The 12,710-nt window shown below is 39.3% G+C and overlaps 1 long non-coding RNA gene across 1 annotated transcript; it reads left to right on the top strand.

Annotated features, from left to right (window-relative positions):
- The first annotated feature begins 5,308 nt into the window (after positions 1–5,308).
- Positions 5,309–11,390, top strand: LOC146968799 (uncharacterized). Its single transcript, XR_015034258.1, has 2 exons — positions 5,309–5,481; positions 10,936–11,390. It is a non-coding gene; the product is annotated as an uncharacterized LOC146968799 (long non-coding RNA).
- The last annotated feature ends 1,320 nt before the right edge of the window (positions 11,391–12,710 follow it).

The raw sequence follows: 12,710 nt of genomic DNA, 5'->3' as shown, positions 1-12,710 counted from the left end.
TATATTTACATATACACATACATACATACATACATACATTCAGAATTTTATTTTGGTATATTGTTGTCATGTGAACAACAGTGATGGAAATAATGTTGTGTTTGTCTGATAGCCACCTTTTTTATTATTATGGTTGTTAATATTGTAAGTATTAGATTTATATTATATGTACACAGTTTGAAACTCAAACACTTCTTTTCTGTTCTTATTGTTGTTTACTGTTTAAATTGCTTTTATTTTGTGTGCTCCTATATTTTACTTGATGTTGATTTCATTTATGTCTGTGTATCACTTTGGTCAACATGGTTGTTTTTGAATGTGTTCTATAAATAAAAAATTGATTGGATTGGATTGGATATGTGTATTATATGTCTGAGTGTATGTACAGTTGGCTCTTAATGAAATTAATGAAATTAATAAAATTAATGAAATTAATTAATTTAATTAATTTAATTAACCATTGCCTCTGTCTTGTGCGTGTATGCTTTTATAAATAAACAAAATTATTGGAAAAAAAGAAAAGATATGATTATCTTTATCAAATAACACAAGTTATTCCTTCTGTAAAGACAAAATGTATAAACAGTATGAATGTATACATATTTCTGTGTATTTTTTTCATACATATATATTGGACAGAATGAATACACATGACATAGAGATGTATTTGTACATGTATGTATGTATGTATGTATGTTTGGTAAATGTTTCTTTCACTTCCCATAGAAAACCATTCAAAAAGAAACAAATTCAGAAAATAATAATATATCATCAGAATTTACAGTCATCAAGGCTCAAATTGCTTTTATTTTGCGTGCTTCTATATTTTACTTGATGTTGATTTTATTTATTGTTATATCTGTGTAGAGCACTTTCATCACTTTCATGTGGTTGTTTTAAAATGTGCTCTATAAATAAAATGTATTTGATTGGATTGAATATGTGTATTATATGTATGTGAGTGTATGTACAGTGGGTTGTTAATTAAATTAAATTAAATTGTTAATTAATGTTAATTATGTTAATTGTTAATTTAATTTAATTTAATTAACCATGTTTTTTTTCATTCATATGTATTTGACAGAAGGAATATATAACACAGAGATGTATATACGGTAAATGGTAAACATCTCTCACGCTGATTTTTAAACATCCGGATGTTTCTTATGCTTTCCATTCATATTGCTGTTATTTTGAGCACAAAAACATAAAAAAAATGGAGTAATCGCGATAAACTCAAAAAATTCTGAGATTAATCGCAATTAAAAATTTTAATCTTTTGATAGCACTAATATATATATGTATTTATATATGTATGTATGTGACCATATACATACATACATACATGCATACATATGTATATTTACATATACACATACATACATACATACATACATACATACATACATACATACATACATACATACATACATTCAGAATTTTATTTTGGTATATTGTTGTCATGTGAACAACAGTGATGGAAATAATGTTGTGTTTGTCTGATAGCCACCTTTTTTATTATTATGGTTGTTAATATTCTAAGTATTAGATTTATATTTTTTGTATGTATGTGTATGACATCTTCTCTCATGCTGATTTTTAAACATCCGGATGTTTCTTATGCTTTCCATTCATATTGCTGTTATTTTGAGCAAAAAAAAAAAAAAATCGAGTAATCGCGATTAACTCAAAAAATTCTGAGATTAATCGCAATTAAAAATTTTTATCCTTTGATAGCACTAATATATATATGTATTTATATATGTATGTATGTGACCATATACATACATACATGCATACATATGTATATTTACAGATCAAATATTTATATGCGATTAAAATGCGATTAATTAATTACAAAGCCTCTAATTAATAAGATTCATTTTTTTAATCGAGTCCCGGCCCTAATATTTATATGTTTGTATGTATGTGTATGACATCTTCTCTTATGCTGATTTTTATACATTCTGGATGTTTCTTATGCTTTCCATTCATATTGCTGTAATTTTGAGCAAAAAAAAAAAAAATTGAGTAATCGCGATAAACTCAAAAAATTCTGAGATTGATCACAATTAAAAATTTTAATCTTTTGATAGCACTAATATATATATGCATTTATATATGTATGTATGTGACCATATACATACATACATACATACATACATACATACATACATTCAGAATTTTATTTTGGTATATTGTTGTCATGTGAACAACAGTGATGGAAATAATGTTGTGTTTGTCTGATAGCCACCTTTTTTATTATTATGGTTGTTAAAATTGTAAGTATTAGATTTATATTATATGTACGCAGTTTGAAACTCAAACACTTCTTTTCTGTTCTTATTGTTGTTTACTGTTTAAATTGCTTTTATTTTGTGTGCTCCTATATTTTACTTGATGTTGATTTCATTTATGTCTGTGTATCACTTTGGTCAACATGGTTGTTTTTGAATGTGTTCTATAAATAAAAAATTGATTGGATTGGATTGGATATGTGTATTATATGTATGTGAGTGTATATACAGTTGGCTGTTAATGAAATTAATACAAATAATAAAATTAATGAAATTAATAAAATTAACCATTGCCTCTGTCTTGTGCGTGTATGCTTTTATAAATAAACAAAATTATTGGAAAAAAAGAAAAGATATGATTATCTTTATCAAATAACACAAGTTATTCCTTCTGTAAAGACAAAATGTATATACAGTATGAATGTATTTCTGTGTATTTTTTTCATACATATATATTGGACAGAATGAATACATATGACATAGAGATGTATTTGTACATGTATGCGTGTATGTATGTATGTATGTATGTATGTTTGGTAAATGTTTCTGTCACTTCCCATAGAAAACCATTCAAAAAGAAACAAATTCAGAAAATAATAATATATCATCAGAATTTACAGTCATCAAGGCTCAAATTGCTTTTATTTTGCGTGCTTCTATATTTTACTTGATGTTGATTTTATTTATTGTTATATCTGTGTAGAGCACTTTCATCAATGTGGTTGTTTTAAAATGTGCTCTATAAATAAAATGGATTTGATTGGATTGAATATGTGTATTATATGTATGTGAGTGTATGTACAGTGGGTTGTTAATTTAATTTAATTTAATTAACCATGTTTTTTTTCATTCATATGTATTTGACAGAAGGAATATATAACACAGAGATGTATATATGGTAAATGGTAAACATCTCTCACGCTGATTTTTAAACATCCGGATGTTTCTTATGCTTTCCATTCATATTGCTGTTATTTTGAGCACAAAAAAATAAAAAAAATTGAGTAATCGCGATAAACTCAAAAAATTCTGAGATTAATCGCAATTAAAAATTGTAATCTTTTGATAGCACTAATATATATATGTATTTATATATGTATGCATGTGACCATATACATACATACATGCATATATTTACATATACATGTAGTGGGTCTGAATAGCCACATATAGTTTATTACTTTAACAGACACCCCCTCTTTTTCATTTTAATATTTGAACCTTTATTTGAAACTTTATAAACTCAGTTTTGCAGAAAGCATTACCACTTTGCGCCAGTAGATGGTGCTTTAACACCAGTGGGTCCAGCAAATAGTTTCTGCTCTGCTTTGCTCTGCGCATGTGCAGAGAATAAACCTGCTGAGCAGCAGTAGCATGAGCTAACAGCTCTCGTGTCCTGTGTTTGGATCCACAGGTATGTAAAATGTATTAATTGTACAGTTTTGTTCAGTTAAACTATGTAACAACATAAGGCGAAGCCGTGAAGTGAAGCTAAGCATAGTAGAATGTTGAAATATGTACTTTATCGTCGTTGTTTACTATCGGGCGTTCCCGTCCGCAAAAGGTCGGTTAAACCAGAATGAGTGTATATGTGTGTGTGTGAGCAGTTCCGACCATAAACGTTGCCTGCTAGAGTTATTGTTTATTAATATTTTTCTGAGAGTAATTCGTACGGTATTTACAGTGTTGTGTATTATGAAATGTGAACAGTAAGCGCATGTGCAGAGAATAAACCTGCTGAGCAGCAGTAGCATGAGCTAACAGCTCTCGTGTCCTGTGTTTGGATCCACAGATAAACTGTTAGCACCGTAACTCAGCCGCTCAGTGCCCGCCGCCTGAGTGGCTCATGCTGCCGGTCCAGAGACCCCTAGCTCTGGCGCCGGTAACATTTGGGGGCTCGGTCCGGGATGAGTTAGCATTCCTGCCAGTGAAGTGAGTGTCGCGACGACGTGAAACGGTGCCCAAAGCTTCAGGGAAGGCTGCTGCAGTCCAGAGCGTCATCCAGAGAGCGGAAGTCACCAGAGTAACGCCACAATGGCCACTGTCACCCCACGGCGGATGCTGATCTTCAAGATCCAGAAGAGTCTTTCATATTTGAATGCAGAACAGCTTCGTGCAATCGTGAGTTCAATAGACGATGGCAGCATAACTCACCACATTAAAGACTTGAGCGAACCAGAACTGTATGACCTGATTGTGGACTACCTCAGGAGTGAGAAATTAAGTGCTATGGAAGATGAGGGCATGGCTCAACTCCTTATCCTAAATGACTTGCTGAGTGACCTGCTGGCCACAGACCTGGGTGAAAGTGAAGCTAGCCGGACTGCGCAGGAGACAGGACAGCCAGGGGAGGATCCATCACCCCACGAGGAGCAGCTATCCACTTCACCTCATTCTGAGTATCACGACACAGTCACACAATCCACAACAACCACACACAGCCACAACATTCCCACACAGCCATTACAGATGAACACAGACATTCATCCCCTTTTACCTCCACCACTGGACAAAGACACACACACTACCAGCCCCTCACACAACAGAGACATTCATACACGTCCAGCATCTTCAGGAGGAGGTGGTGGACTGCCGGCGAGGAACTGTGGCACTTCCGCTGTCACCGGGGCTTTCGCCGCGGGGGTTGGTGGTTCTCCCCGTGGTGGAGTGGGCCTGTCGTCCAGCATGGGAGACCAGGTATTGAGGGTGAATGACTTTGCAGCTCTGCTCCCACGCAGAGAATTTAAGCTACATGGTGGACAAATCTCAGATGTTGGGTCAGACATGTCTTATGGTAACCTTTGTAAACAAATTGAAGATGGTATACAGGAAGGGTTCACCGAGTCTGAGGTAATACGCACTGTAATGAAAATCTTAAAACCTGGTGCATTCAGAGAAATGTTAACAAACAAAAGTGATTTAACTGTTGATGAGCTAAAGCGGTTTCTCCGTGCACATATCAGGGACAAAAGCAGCACTGAACTTTTTCAAGAGTTAAGTAATGCTAAACAACAAGACAAAGAGGGTCCTCAGCAATTTCTGTACAGAATGATGGGTTTAAAGCAGCGTGTTTTGTTTGAGTCACAACAGCCTGGTACAGAGTTTAGCTATGACAGAAAGCTTGTTCAGGGTACCTTTCTCCACACTCTGTATCAAGGTCTGAATGAAAAAAATAACCACGTTCGTTATGATCTCAAACCTCTTCTCACAGACTTGCAGGTTAGTGATGACTTTCTTTTGGACCAAATCACCAAGTCCACCAGTGAGGAGACAGAGAGACTCAGACGCCTTGGCACAGTAGCTAAAAACCGACCAGTGACTGTGAGCCCAGCTCAGCTTGACTGTAGTGACTCAACTAAGCAGACTAGAGTTGACACTGAGTTACAGGCTAACCGTGCCGCTATTAAAGAACTGACTGCACAGGTGTCCTCCCTGACCAAACAACTGGCTCAAGTGGTGAGGCCTGCTGACACTACCACCCCTGTGAACACACACTCAGCCACAGCCCAGCCACTGCCACCAACACCTGAAGCCCGTGGCAGATGCAGCAACTGTGTTCAGCAGGGCAAGATGAGTTGCCCTCACTGCTTCGTATGTGGCCAAGCTGGACATCGGGCGGTCGGCTGTCTTCAAAGGAGGACATCGGGAAACGGGATGAGGTCACTGGAGAGGGGCAGCCAGTGACCGTGACAGCTAAGGAATCAGCCCAACCCAGCCACTCTAAAACAGCCAGTCCTGTAACAATAAAAACACAATGTCAACCACCAACAAAGAAACGCTTAGCACAGCTCATAGGAAAGCGATGTATGGTCTCATGTGCTATTAATGGTGTCCCTCTTCAGATGTTGCTCGACTCAGGGGCTCAAGTGACGATGGTGGGGAGAGGCTGGATGGAAGAAGCACTCCCCCATGTCCAAATCCAGCCACTTGAATCCCTCCCTCTCGATGAGCCGCTGGTGATTTCTGCAGCAAATGGCACAGATGTTCCCTTTGATGGATGGGCAGAGGTTGAACTCCAAATCGGTAACAAACACTGTGGACATGTCACCATTCAAGTGCCAATGCTAATCAGCCAGAACTGTCTCAACTGTCCTCTGTTAGGCAGCAATGTTTTAGTTGAGATAATCAAAGAACAGAGAAGTGAGGTTGATATTTCTGCTTTATTAAAAGAAACACTAAGCATAAATGACAGTGCTGTAGAAGCCCTTGTTTCTGTTTGCCAGATGTTGACCCCAGGTGAGACAGCTGTGGAGTGCAGTGTGAGAACAGGGAAGATGGGTCTCACTATTCCCGCAGGGCAGATTTGTGAGGTGAGATGCAGAGTCAGAGAATGGCCAGGGGGTGGGGTTACGCTCTTTCAACCCAACTTTGTGAGTAACTGTCCTGAGGGGTTGGATTTGTTTCAGGCCTTAGTTGACGTTCCAAGTGGGTCCTCAAAAATTGTTAAGATACCTGTCCAAAACCCCACTAAGCACGACATCTACCTCCCTAAGAGAACAGTTTTAGGAACATTAGAGGAGGCTACTGAAATTAAACCAGTTAACTGTTTTCCAGGTGGGTTAGAGCCCATGTCCCCTAGCACAGTTAATACATCCTCAGCTCAGGTTAGCACAGACAAACAAAGAGGAACAAGTGAGATAAATGAGACAGAGGACACAACAAGACAGAGATGGCACCCACCTGTTGATGTGTCGCACCTGGAGAGACATGAACAAAACATTGTCAGAGACATGTTGTATGAGGAGTCAGATGTCTTCGCCAAAGATGATTGTGACATTGGGTGCATCCCAAACCTGCAACTGAAAATCCACCTGAAGGATGACACGCCAGTGCAAACGTCCTACAACTCCGTTCCTAAGCCCTTGTACAAAGAGGTAAAGGACTATGTCCAAAATCTGCTCGACCAGGGCTGGATCAGAAAGTCTGCTTCTTCCTACTCATCTCCAGTCGTCTGTGTTAGGAAGAAGGACAAGAGTTTACGTCTGTGTATTGATTTCAGAGGCTTGAATCGGAAAACCATCCCCGACCGCCACCCTCTCCCACGCATCCAAGACCTGTTAGACAGTCTGGGGGGGTACTCATGGTTCTCCATACTCGACCAGGGTAGTGCGTACCATCAAGGCTTTGTCGAGGAGAGCTCCAGACACCTGACTGCCTTTAGCACACCCTGGGGGCTTTATGAGTGGACCCGCCTCCCATTTGGTCTAACAAACGCCCCCGCGTCTTTTCAAAGATGTATGGAGGGAGTTCTTGACGGGTTAAGGGACGAGTGCTGTTCTCCATATTTGGATGACGTTCTCTGTTTTTCCAAGACTTTTCATGACCATGTTGAAGATCTGAGACGGGTGCTCTGTCGCCTGCGAGAGCATGGTATCAAACTACGTCCAAAAAAATGTGAACTGTTTAAAAGCCAGGTTAGGTATTTAGGACGCCTAGTGACTCGTGAAGGTGTACAGATTGACCCTAAAGACATTGAGGCAGTTCAGCATTTGAAAGAGAAAGAGCCAAAGAATGTGGGAGAGGTCAGAGCTCTCTTAGGTTTTTTAGGCTATTACAGAACATTCATACAGGACTTTTCTAGGATAGCAAGACCCCTGTTTCAGCTAATAGAGAGTCCTAGTGAGCCTAGTCAGAGAGCTACCAAAGTTAAGTCAAAAAATGTTAAGAGTGGTCAGCTCTCATCCAAAACACCTGTGTATTGGACACCAGATCACAGTGTTGTAGTGTCACGCCTGGTGGATATGTTAACCAGTCCACCCATTTTGGCTTATCCAGACTATGACTTACCTTTTGTACTCCACACAGATGCCTCGAACGAAGGTCTGGGTGCTGTGCTCTATCAACAGCAGGGAAACAAGCTCCGGGTTATTGCTTATGGCTCCAGGACACTCACGCCTGCAGAGAAAAACTACCATCTCCATTCTAGCAAGCTTGAGTTCCTGGCGTTAAAGTGGGCAATCTGTGATAAATTTAGAGATTACCTCTATTACGCCCCCACTTTCACAGTATACACAGACAATAACCCCCTTACATATGTTTTGAGCTCAGCCAGGTTGAACGCAGTCGGGCATCGGTGGGTGGGTGAGTTAGCCGACTTTCATTTCACCATCAAATATCGGCCAGGAAAGTCAAACGCTGATGCTGACACCCTGTCACGACACCCAGTGCATTTTGTTGATCACCTAAAAGAGTACACAGAGACAGTGTCCCCTGATGTAGTCTCTGCCATCTGGCAGGGGGACAAGGCTGTAACAGACAGTGATGTGCCATGGGTGGCTGCATTACAGCTACAGTCTGATGTAGGTGACACACAAACTGGAGGCACCCCGATTATCACCCCAGAAAGTGTCAGAGCGGCACAGAAAGAAGATGCTCCTATCTGTGAGGTGATAAACCTAAAGAAAACGGGATGGAGTCCTCAGGACAAAGAAAAGAGACAAATGGGACGAGAAACACGCAGACTGGTACACGAATGGAACAGACTCAGACTTGACAAAGGGATTTTGTACAGACAGACAGGACAGAGGAAACAGTTGGTTCTTCCCAGTAAACTGAAGGCGACCGTGTTAAAACACCTGCATGATGACATGGGCCATGTGGGCGCTGACAAAGTCATACATTTAGCACGAGAAAGGTTTTATTGGCCTTTTATGCAACGGGACATAGAAGATTATGTTATTCGCCAGTGTCAGTGTATTAAACAAAAAAAGCCAAACATCCCAGAGAGAGCACCTATGGGTTCTATAACAACCAGTGCCCCATTTGAGCTCATCTCAATTGATTATCTACATCTTGAACAGAGTAAAGGTGGTTATGAGTACATTTTAGTCCTGGTAGATCACTTTACTCGGTTTGGTCAAGCTTATGCCACAAAAAACAAATCTGGCAGAACAGCAGCTGAGAAAATCTTCTATGACTTTATCCCTCGCTTCGGGTACCCTGAAAAGCTACATCATGATCAGGGCCGGGAGTTTGAAAACAGTCTCTTTCAGAGACTCCAGCAGCTCGCAGGCATAGCACACTCCCGAACGACTCCCTACCATCCGCAGGGGAATCCTGTCGAGCGCCTGAACAGGACACTTCTACAGATGCTCCGCACTCTGCAGGAGGAGAAAAAAACTGAGTGGAAGGATCACCTACCTCACATTGTCCACGCATACAACTGTACAAGACATGAGGGAACGGGTTATTCACCATTTTTTCTTCTTTATGGTAGAGCTCCACGTTTACCTGTAGATCTGCTCTTTGACTTGAAACCTGAAGAGGAGCCACGGTCCAGGCAAGAGTATGCACAGAAATGGGCCTCACGCATGCAGGAAGCATACAAAATTGCTTCAGAAAACAGTGGGAAGCGTTCAGCTAAAGGAAAGAAGTATTATGATCAGCGTGTTAAAGGTATTACACTGCAGCCCGGAGATCGTGTGCTTATCAGGAATCTGTCAGAGAGGGGCGGTCCGGGCAAACTCAGAGCTTATTGGGAGAAAAAGGTTCATCGAGTGGTTGAAAAGATGGGAGACGGACCTGTTTACAGAGTTCAACCAGAAACAGGAGAACGCACTCTCCGCGTGCTGCATCGCAACCTTCTGCTACCTGTTAATGATTTGCCCTTAGAAGTCCCACCGAGTCAGTCCGCACCTAAAAAGAGACAAAGACAGACAGACTGTTACAGAAACAACAGAGAGACAGTGGAGCAGGAGTCTGAACACTCTGAGGAAGAGGAGGAATACACATATTGCCTTCGAACAATCCCAGTGTATAGCAGGAGGAGAGTCAGACCTGCAAGTCCTCAGTCTAACCCACCAGATGAGCTCAGACCCGTAGCTCCAGAGTTTCAACCACTGAGACAGGTAACAGATATGGCTCAAAAACAACAACAACATGATCCTGTAACCCTCCCAGATCCAGTGCAGACACCAGACCAGCTGGCAGCTGCTCCACCATCAGCTCAGGAAGTGCAAGGAGAACTCAGACCTGATGACACTGCAGAGGAGGTTGATTCAACAGAGCAGGAGGACAATGAGGAGCCTGCAGTGGAACTGTCCGAGGAGGAAGTGCAACCTGTGAGGAGGTCAGCTCGAGCACAGAGACCTCGTGAAATGCTCACATACGACCATCTTGGACAACCATCATACCAGTCTTGGAGACCAGGTGCAAACCTGATGTTTGCTTATGCCCCTTATCCCATGTCTCATCTTCCAATACCCCTCAATCCATGTCCCATACCCTCCTTTTACCCAGCTGTCCCTGAACATTGTTTCTACCCCCCACAAGCAGCGTGGACATGCTAGAGAGACCTAAAGACTTGAAGAACAGACTAGACCAGACTTTGCTGTACACATACACACCTACACCGACACACACTTATACATGTGGACATATGACTGTACGTTGACAATTTGACTGTTTTGAGACATTTTCTTTTAATATTTTTGTTGGTTCTAGATGTCCGGAGACATCTCTTGAAGCAGGGGAGAGTGTAGTGGGTCTGAATAGCCACATATAGTTTATTACTTTAACAGACACCCCCTCTTTTTCATTTTAATATTTGAACCTTTATTTGAAACTTTATAAACTCAGTTTTGCAGAAAGCATTACCACTTTGCGCCAGTAGATGGTGCTTTAACACCAGTGGGTCCAGCAAATAGTTTCTGCTCTGCTTTGCTCTGCGCATGTGCAGAGAATAAACCTGCTGAGCAGCAGTAGCATGAGCTAACAGCTCTCGTGTCCTGTGTTTGGATCCACAGGTATGTAAAATGTATTAATTGTACAGTTTTGTTCAGTTAAACTATGTAACAACATAAGGCGAAGCCGTGAAGTGAAGCTAAGCATAGTAGAATGTTGAAATATGTACTTTATCGTCGTTGTTTACTATCGGGCGTTCCCGTCCGCAAAAGGTCGGTTAAACCAGAATGAGTGTATATGTGTGTGTGTGAGCAGTTCCGACCATAAACGTTGCCTGCTAGAGTTATTGTTTATTAATATTTTTCTGAGAGTAATTCGTACGGTATTTACAGTGTTGTGTATTATGAAATGTGAACAGTAAGCGCATGTGCAGAGAATAAACCTGCTGAGCAGCAGTAGCATGAGCTAACAGCTCTCGTGTCCTGTGTTTGGATCCACAGATAAACTGTTAGCACCGTAACTCAGCCGCTCAGTGCCCGCCGCCTGAGTGGCTCATGCTGCCGGTCCAGAGACCCCTAGCTCTGGCGCCGGTAACATACACATACATACATACATACATTCAGAATTTTATTTTGGTATATTGTTGTCATGTGAACAACAGTGATGGAAATAATGTTGTGTTTGTCTGATAGCCACCTTTTTTATTATTATGGTTGTTAAAATTGTAAGTATTAGATTTATATTATATGTACGCAGTTTGAAACCCAAACACTTCTTTTCTGTTCTTATTGTTGTTTACTGTTTAAATTGCTTTTATTTTGTGTGCTCCTATATTTTACTTGATGTTGATTTCATTTATGTGTATCACTTTGGTCAACATGGTTGTTTTTGAATGTGTTCTATAAATAAAAAAATTGATTGGATTGGATTGGATATGTGTATTATATGTATGTGAGTGTATGTACAGTTGGCTGTTAATGAAATTAATAAAATTAATAAAATTAATGAAATTAATAAAATAAATTTAATTAACCATTGCCTCTGTCTTGTGCGTGTATGCTTTCATAAATAAACAAAATTATTGGAAAAAAAGAAAAGATATGATTATCTTTATCAAATAACACAAGTTATTCCTTCTGTAAAGACAAAATGTATATACAGTATGAATGTCTTTCTGTGTATTTTTTTCATACATATATTTTGGACAGAATGAATACATATGACATAGAGATGTATTTGTACATGTATGCATGTATGTATGTTTGGTAAATGTTTCTGTCACTTCCCATAGAAAACCATTCAAAAAGAAACAAATTCAGAAAATAATAATATATCATCAGAATTTACAGTCATCAAGGCTCAAATCGCTTTTATTTTGCGTGCTTCTATATTTTACTTGATGTTGATTTTATTTATTTTTATGTCTGTGTAGAGCACTTTGGTCAACGTGGTTGTTTTAAATGTGCTCTATAAATAAAATGGATTGGATTGGATTGAATATGTGTATTATATGTATGTGAGTGTATGTACAGTGGGTTGTTAATTAAATTAAATTTAATTGTTAATTAATGTTAATTATGTTAATTGTTAATTAAATTTAATTTAATTAACCATGTTTTTTTTCATTCATATGTATTTGACAGAAGGAATATATAACACAGAGATGTATATACGGTAAATGGTAAACATCTCTCACGCTGATTTTTAAACATCTGGATGTTTCTTATGCTTTCCATTCATATTGCTGTTATTTTGAGCACAAAAAAATGAAAAATTGAGTAATCGCGATAA

This window comes from Trachurus japonicus, chromosome 18 (genome assembly GCF_045865225.1).
Source record: "Trachurus japonicus isolate A0001 chromosome 18, Traja_1.0".
NCBI lineage: Eukaryota > Metazoa > Chordata > Actinopteri > Carangiformes > Carangidae > Trachurus > Trachurus japonicus.
Note: the sequence above shows the minus strand (reverse complement) of the source record. Positions and strands in the feature narration are given on the sequence as shown.